At 43.6% G+C, this 7,505-nt stretch overlaps 1 pseudogene; it reads right to left on the bottom strand.

Moving 5' to 3' along the window:
• Nucleotides 1–635: 635 nt before the first annotated feature.
• Nucleotides 636–7,505, bottom strand: part of LOC101825974 — an 11,861-nt pseudogene continuing 4,991 nt past the window's right edge.

Genomic DNA, 7,505 nt, shown 5'->3' on the forward strand with positions numbered 1-7,505 from the left:
ATCTGACATTAACAATTATAAAAACAATAATGTGATTTCTTTCATATACTATTTTTTAAACTTTTGTTTCCATGATGTATTGTTATATCTTTAAAGGCTGAAGAGACTTTGAATTCTACTATTGATTTCCCCGGTAAAAATAGAAAACGAAGCGTCAACTTTGTCACACCTGAGAATTTTAATTACCACAAAAATAGAAGGAGATATCTGGGATTTGTTGTGGCCAATGAAAGCATGTCTACTTCTTCTTCGTTAAATGCATAGAAATGGAGCTCTTCTTCTCTGATTTAGTACAGACCTGACATTCCAAACTAATAAAAATATTGCATATTATAAATAATTCCATGCTTTTAAGAGTTAATCCAGCTAGAATTTTCTTTCACCTGGCCAGGAAATCAGATTCACCAGAAGATCTGCTAAGGAGAAGAGAGGAATAACTATCCTCTTAATGAGGCAATGTGCTTTTCCTTTCCAGAAGACCCTTGTCAGTGCAGCTGCTTGCAGTAACCACTGTATGGAATCTCATCATGTAGCATTGAAGAGGGTCTGTTATGCTATTGCCCTGCTTTTCTGAGATCTAATTTTTATTTTTCATTCTTTCCTATCTCCTTTTATTTTGAATAATGAAAAAAAGACTAAATGTTCTCTGTGATAAACTGAGCCTTCTCACTCTTTTTCTGAAGTTTTAAGCCTTCACTTTCTACCATGTCGCTAATTGACAATCTCCACTGCAAAAGACATACATGGCAGTTTTACTGAGAATGTCCCACACAGAAGCTCAGATATTTGAATACTTGATCGTCAATTTTTTGACAGTCTTTTGTGAGCTGGTACAGCTTTGCTGGAAAAATTGTGTCACTGGAACTTGGAGTAGAGAATACATAGCATCACCCCAAAACCAATTTTCTCTCTCTGATTCCCAATTGCAATTAAAGGTATGATCTCTTAGCACTCCTGCTGCCATGTCTGCTATTTTTGTTATGGCATTACACCATGATAGAATCTTATCCGTCTGGAATCATAAAACCAAATTAATTAAAGGAAACCATACCAAAACAAATCAAAATAGAAAACCAAATTGTTCTGATGGGGAATATTCTTCGATATATAGGTTTTCTTATTGGTTAATGAATAAAACTCTGATTGACTGATTGGCCAGATAGAAAGTGAAATAGCTGGGCAGAAACTAGCCACTAGCTAACCATAGAATTCTGTAGGTTTGTATATACATACAGGAAGTGATGCAGCTGGGCAGAATCAAGATATAAGCAGTGAGCTGTCCCTCTGGCATCATCAGGTAAACAGGCCAGCTTCCTGGCCTGAGTTCCAGAGCCTGCAGATCGCCTGGGAACTGCACAGAGCTCCCAATCCCGGCAGGAGCATCAGGTAAACAGGCCAGCTTCCCGGCCTGTGTTCCAGAGCCTGCAGATCGCCTGGGAACTGCACAGAGCTCCCAATCCCGGCGGGAGCATCAGGTAAACAGGCCAGCTTCCCGGCCTGTGTTCCAGACCCTGCAGATCGCCTGGGAACTGCACAGAGCTCCCAATCCCGGCAGGAGCATCAGGTAAACAGGCCAGCTTCCCGGCCTGTGTTCCAGAGCCTGCAGATCACCTGGGAACTGCACAGAGCTCCCAATCCCGGCGGGAGCATCAGGTAAACAGGCCAGCTTCCTGGCCTGTGTTCCAGACCCTGCAGATCGCCTGGGAACTGCACAGAGCTCCCAATCCCGGCGGGAGCAAAGCACCCCAGACTCCAGATCTTCTCTCCCACCAACGATTCCAGGAAAGGAGAGGAGGCTGGGAGTACAGGGAAGTAGCTGTCCCTCTGGCATCATCAGGTAAACAGGCCAGCTTCCCGGCCTGAGTTCCAGAGCCTGCAGATCGCCTGGGAACTGCACAGAGCTCCCAATCCAGGCGGGAGCATCAGGTAAACAGGCCAGCTTCCCGGCCTGTGTTCCAGAGCCTGCAGATCGCCTGGGAACTGCACAGAGCTCCCAATCCCGGCGGGAGCAAAGCACCCCAGACTCCAGATCTTCTCTCCCACCAACGATTCCAGGAAAGGAGAGGAGGCTGGGAGTACAGGGAAGTAGCTGTCCCTCTGGCATCATCAGGTAAACAGGCCAGCTTCCCGGCCTGAGTTCCAGAGCCTGCAGATCGCCTGGGAACTGCACAGAGCTCCCAATCCCGGCGGGAGCATCAGGTAAACAGGCCAGCTTCCCGGCCTGTGTTCCAGAGCCTGCAGATCGCCTGGGAACTGCACAGAGCTCCCAATCCCGGCGGGAGCATCAGGTAAACAGGCCAGCTTCCCGGCCTGTGTTCCAGACCCTGCAGATCGCCTGGGAACTGCACAGAGCTCCCAATCCCGGCGGGAGCAAAGCACCCCAGACTCCAGATCTTCTCTCCCACCAACGATTCCAGGAAAGGAGAGGAGGCTGGGAGTACAGGGAAGTAGCTGTCCCTCTGGCATCATCAGGTAAACAGGCCAGCTTCCTGGCCTGAGTTCCAGAGCCTGCAGATCGCCTGGGAACTGCACAGAGCTCCCAATCCCGGCGGGAGCATCAGGTAAACAGGCCAGCTTCCCGGCCTGTGTTCCAGAGCCTGCAGATCGCCTGGGAACTGCACAGAGCTCCCAATCCCGGCGGGAGCATCAGGTAAACAGGCCAGCTTCCCGGCCTGTGTTCCAGAGCCTGCAGATCGCCTGGGAACTGCACAGAGCTCCCAATCCCGGCGGGAGCATCAGGTAAACAGGCCAGCTTCCCGGCCTGTGTTCCAGAGCCTGCAGATCGCCTGGGAACTGCACAGAGCTCCCAATCCCGGCGGGAGCATCAGGTAAACAGGCCAGCTTCCTGGCCTGTGTTCCAGACCCTGCAGATCGCCTGGGAACTGCACAGAGCTCCCAATACCGGCGGGAGCAAAGCACCCCAGACTCCAGATCTTCTCTCCCACCAACGATTCCAGGAAAGGAGAGGAGGCTGGGAGTACAGGGAAGTAGCTGTCCCTCTGGCATCATCAGGTAAACAGGCCAGCTTCCCAGCCTGAGTTCCAGAGCCTGCAGATCGCCTGGGAACTGCACAGAGCTCCCAATCCCGGCGGGAGCCAAGCACCCCAGACTCCAGATCTTCTCTCCCACCAAAGAGACCAGGAAACTACAGGAACCAGGGAGACCAGGGGAGTAGCTGTTCCGGATCAGGTACAACAGGACCCAGCATAGGGTCCAGGGGACCAGGTAGGAGGCTAAGCGCCCCAGATTCCTGTTCTTCTTCTCTACCCACGGACCAGCATTTGGACAAGGCATAGAAGAACCACTAGATTACTGGACTTACTAGCACCCACCAAAAGGGAACTCTGGTCCCCAGACCAGGAAGGGGCTCTTTCTGCACCCACTAAAAGAAGAGATGGGAAAGAGACAATACAAAAACACAGTCAGCAACAGAAAAACAAATATGACACCGCCAGATTCTAGAGACTCCACACCAGCAAGACCCCAATATTCAAACGCGAAGGAAGCAGAAGAGAACGATCTTAAAAGCACTTTCATGAAAATGATAGAGGCCCTAAAAGAGGATATTGGAAAATCCCTCAAAGAAATGGAAGAAAAAACAAACCAAAAAATGCAAGAAATGGAAGAAAAAACAAACCAAAAAATGCAAGAATTGGAAGAAAAAACAAACCAAAAACGGCACGAAATGGAAGAAGAAATGAAGCAAAAAATGCAAGAAATGGAAGAAAAAGCAAAGCAAAAAATGCAAGAATTAGAAGAAGAAACATACCAAATAAGGCAGGAAATGGAAGAAGCAACAAAGCAAAAAATGCAAGAAATGGTAGAAAAAACAAAGCAAAAAATGAAAAAAATGGAGGAAGAAACAAACCAAAAAAGGCAGGAAAGGGAAGAAGAAACAAAGCACAAAATCCAAGAAATGGAACAAAAAGCAAACCAAAAAATGCAAGAAATGGAAGAAAGAACAAACCAAAAAATTCATAAAAGGCAACAAACGGACGAACAGATAAACAGAAAATTGCAAGAAGCAATGCAAATGCTGCAAGGGTTGAAAACTGAAATAGAGACACTAAAAAAAACACAATCTGAAGAAAGGCAGAAAATAGAAAAGCTGGACAAACAGTCAGGCACTACCAATACAAGCATTACCAACAGAATAGAAGAGATGGAAGAGAGAATCTCAAGTGTTGAAGATACATTAGGAGAAATGGATTTATCAACCAAAGAAAACCTTAAATCCAACAAATCCTTAACACAAAACATCCAGGAATTATGGGACACCATGAAAAGACCAAACCTAAGAATAATAGGTATAGAAGAAGGAGAAGAAATCCACCTCAAAGGGGCAGAAGGCATATTCAACAAAATCATAGAAGAAAACTTTCCCAACCTTAAGAAAGACATGCCAATGAAGGTACAAGAAGCCTACAGAACACCAAATAGAGTGGACCACAAAAAAAAATCCCCTCGCCACATAATAATCAAGACCCCAAACATACAGAATAAAGAAAGAATATTAAGAGCAGCTAAGGAAAAAGGTCAAGTAACATATAAAGGCAGACCTATCAGAATTACACCTGATTTCTCCATGGAAACTCTGAAAGCCAGAAGGTCCTGGATAGATATTCTACCTACACTAAGAGACCATGGATGCCAGCCCAGACTACTATACCCGGCAAAGCTCTCAATCACTATAGACGGAGAAAACAAGATATTCCATGACAAAACTAGATTCAACCAATATGTGTCCACTAACCCAGCCCTACAGAAAATTTTGGAAGGAAAACTCCAACCCAAGGAAGCTAACTACAACCAGAAAAACATAAGCATTAGAGAATCCCTCTCTACCAACAGCCAAAAGAACAAAGGGGCGAAATTCCACCCATAATTCCACCAACAACAACCATCGCAAATCGAAGAAGGATGAGCAATCAATGGTCATTAATATCCCTCAATATTAATGGCCTTAACTCACCCATAAAAAGACACAGACTAGCAGAATGGATTCGAAGACAGAACCCTTCCTTCTGCTGCATACAAGAAACACACCTCACCCTCAAAGACAGACATTACTTGAGAGTTAAAGGTTGGGAAAAAATTTTTCAATCAAATGGACCCAAGAAACAAGCAGGGGTAGCAATCCTAATATCTAACAAACTAGACTTTAAAATAAAATCAATCAAAAGAGATGAAGGAGGTCATTACATACTCATCACAGGTGAAACCCACCAAGACGAAGTGTCTATCCTGAACATCTATGCCCCCAATACAAAGGCATCCACATTCGTTAAAGAAACATTATTAGAACTTAAATCTCATCTAAAGCCCCACACAGTTATAGTGGGAGATTTCAACACACCACTCTCACCACTAGACAAGAATACCAGACAGGAACTCAACAAAGAAGCAAAGGGTCTAATAGAAGTAATGACCCAACTGGGATTAACAGATATCTATAGAACATTTCATCCACATAAAAAAGAATATACCTTCTTCTCACCACCACATGGAACCTTCTCAAAAATCGACCACATACTTGGCAACATATCAAACCTCAGCAGCTACAAAAAAATTGGAATAACTCCATGCATCTTATCAGACCACCATGCCTTAAAATTAGAATTCAACAACAACACAAAGTGCAGAAAACCTACAAACTCATGGAAATTGAATAATGCTCAACTGCACCATCCCTGGGTCAAAGAGGAAATAAAAAAAGAAATTAAAGACTTCCTCGAACTCAATGAGAATGAAGACACAACATACCCAAACCTATGGGACACTTTGAAAGCAGTGCTACGGGGAAGTTCATAGCACTAAGTGCTCACATGAAGAAACAGGAAAACAGTTATACCAGAGAATTAACATCACAGCTAAAAGCTCTAGAACACAAAGAAGCAAACTCCCCCAGGAGGAGTAGACGCCAGGAAATCATCAAATTGAGGGCTGAAATCAACAAAGTAGAAACCAGGAAAACAATACAAAGAATCAATGCAACGAAGAGTTGGTTCTTTGAGAAAATCAACAAGATAGACAAACCTTTGTCCAAACTTACCAAACAGCAGAGAGTGAACACGCAAATTAACAAAATCAGAAATGAAAAGGGGGACATAACAACAGACTCTGAGGAAATCCAGAGAATCATTAGGTCATACTTTGAAAACCTGTACTCCACAAAATTCGAAAATTTAAAGGAAATGGATGACTTCCTGGACAGCTATCATTTGCCAAAACTAAATCAAGAACAGATAAGCAATTTAAATAGACCTATAACCCCTATGGAAATAGAAGCTGTCATCAAAAGTCTCCCAACCAAAAAAAGTCCAGGTCCAGATGGCCTCAGTGCAGAATTCTACCACAAATTCAAAGAACAGCTTATACCAATTCTTCTCAAAGTGTTCCACACAATAGAAGCAGAAGGGTCTTTGCCAAACTCTTTCTATGAGGCTTCAATAACCTTGATCCCCAAGCCACACAAAGATACAACCAAGAAAGAGAACTTCAGACCAATATCCCTCATGAACATTGATGCAAAAATACTCAATAAAATACTGGCAAATCGGATCCAAGAACACATCAAAACAATCATTCACCACGATCAAGTAGGTTTCATCCCAGGGATGCAGGGATGGTTCAACATACGAAAATCCATCAACGTAATCCACCATATAAACAAGCTGAAAAACAAAAATCACATGATCATCTCACTAGATGCTGAAAAAGCCTTTGACAAAATCCAACATCCCTTCATGATAAAGGTCTTGGAGAGATCTGGGATAACAGGGACATACTTAAACATAATAAAAGCCATATACAGTAAACCAACAGCCAACATCAAACTAAATGGACAGAAACTCAACGCAATTCCTCTAAAATCAGGAACAAAACAAGGCTGTCCACTCTCTCCATACCTTTTCAACATGGTACTTGAAGTTCTAGCTATAGCCATACGACAACAAAGGGGGATCAAGGGGATACAAATTGGGAAGGAAGAAGTCAAACTTTCACTGTTTGCAGACGATATGATAGTTTATATCAGTGACCCAAAGAACTCTACCAGGGAACTCTTACAGCTGATTAACACCTTCAGCAAAGTGGCAGGTTACAAGATCAACTCAAGAAAGTCAGTAGCCCTACTATATACAGATGATAAAAGGGCTGAAAGAGAAATCAGAGAAACATCACCCTTTACAATTGCCACAAACAACATAAAATACCTTGGGGTAACGCTAACCAAACAAGTGAAAGACCTGTATCGTAAGAACTTTGAATCTTTAAAGAAAGAAATTAAAGAAGCCCTCAGAAAATGGAAAGATCTCCCATGCTCATGGATAGGTAGGATCAATGTAGTAAAAATGGCAATCCTGCCAAAAGCAATCTACAGATTCAATGCTATCCCCATTAAAATCCCAGCACAATTCTTCACAGACCTTGAAAGAACAATAATCAATTTTGTATGGAAAAACAAAAGACCCAGGATAGCCAAAACAACCCTGTTCAACAAGGCA

Source organism: Mesocricetus auratus, unplaced genomic scaffold, assembly GCF_017639785.1.
Source record: "Mesocricetus auratus isolate SY011 unplaced genomic scaffold, BCM_Maur_2.0 Super-Scaffold_100003, whole genome shotgun sequence".
NCBI classification, from domain to species: domain Eukaryota; kingdom Metazoa; phylum Chordata; class Mammalia; order Rodentia; family Cricetidae; genus Mesocricetus; species Mesocricetus auratus.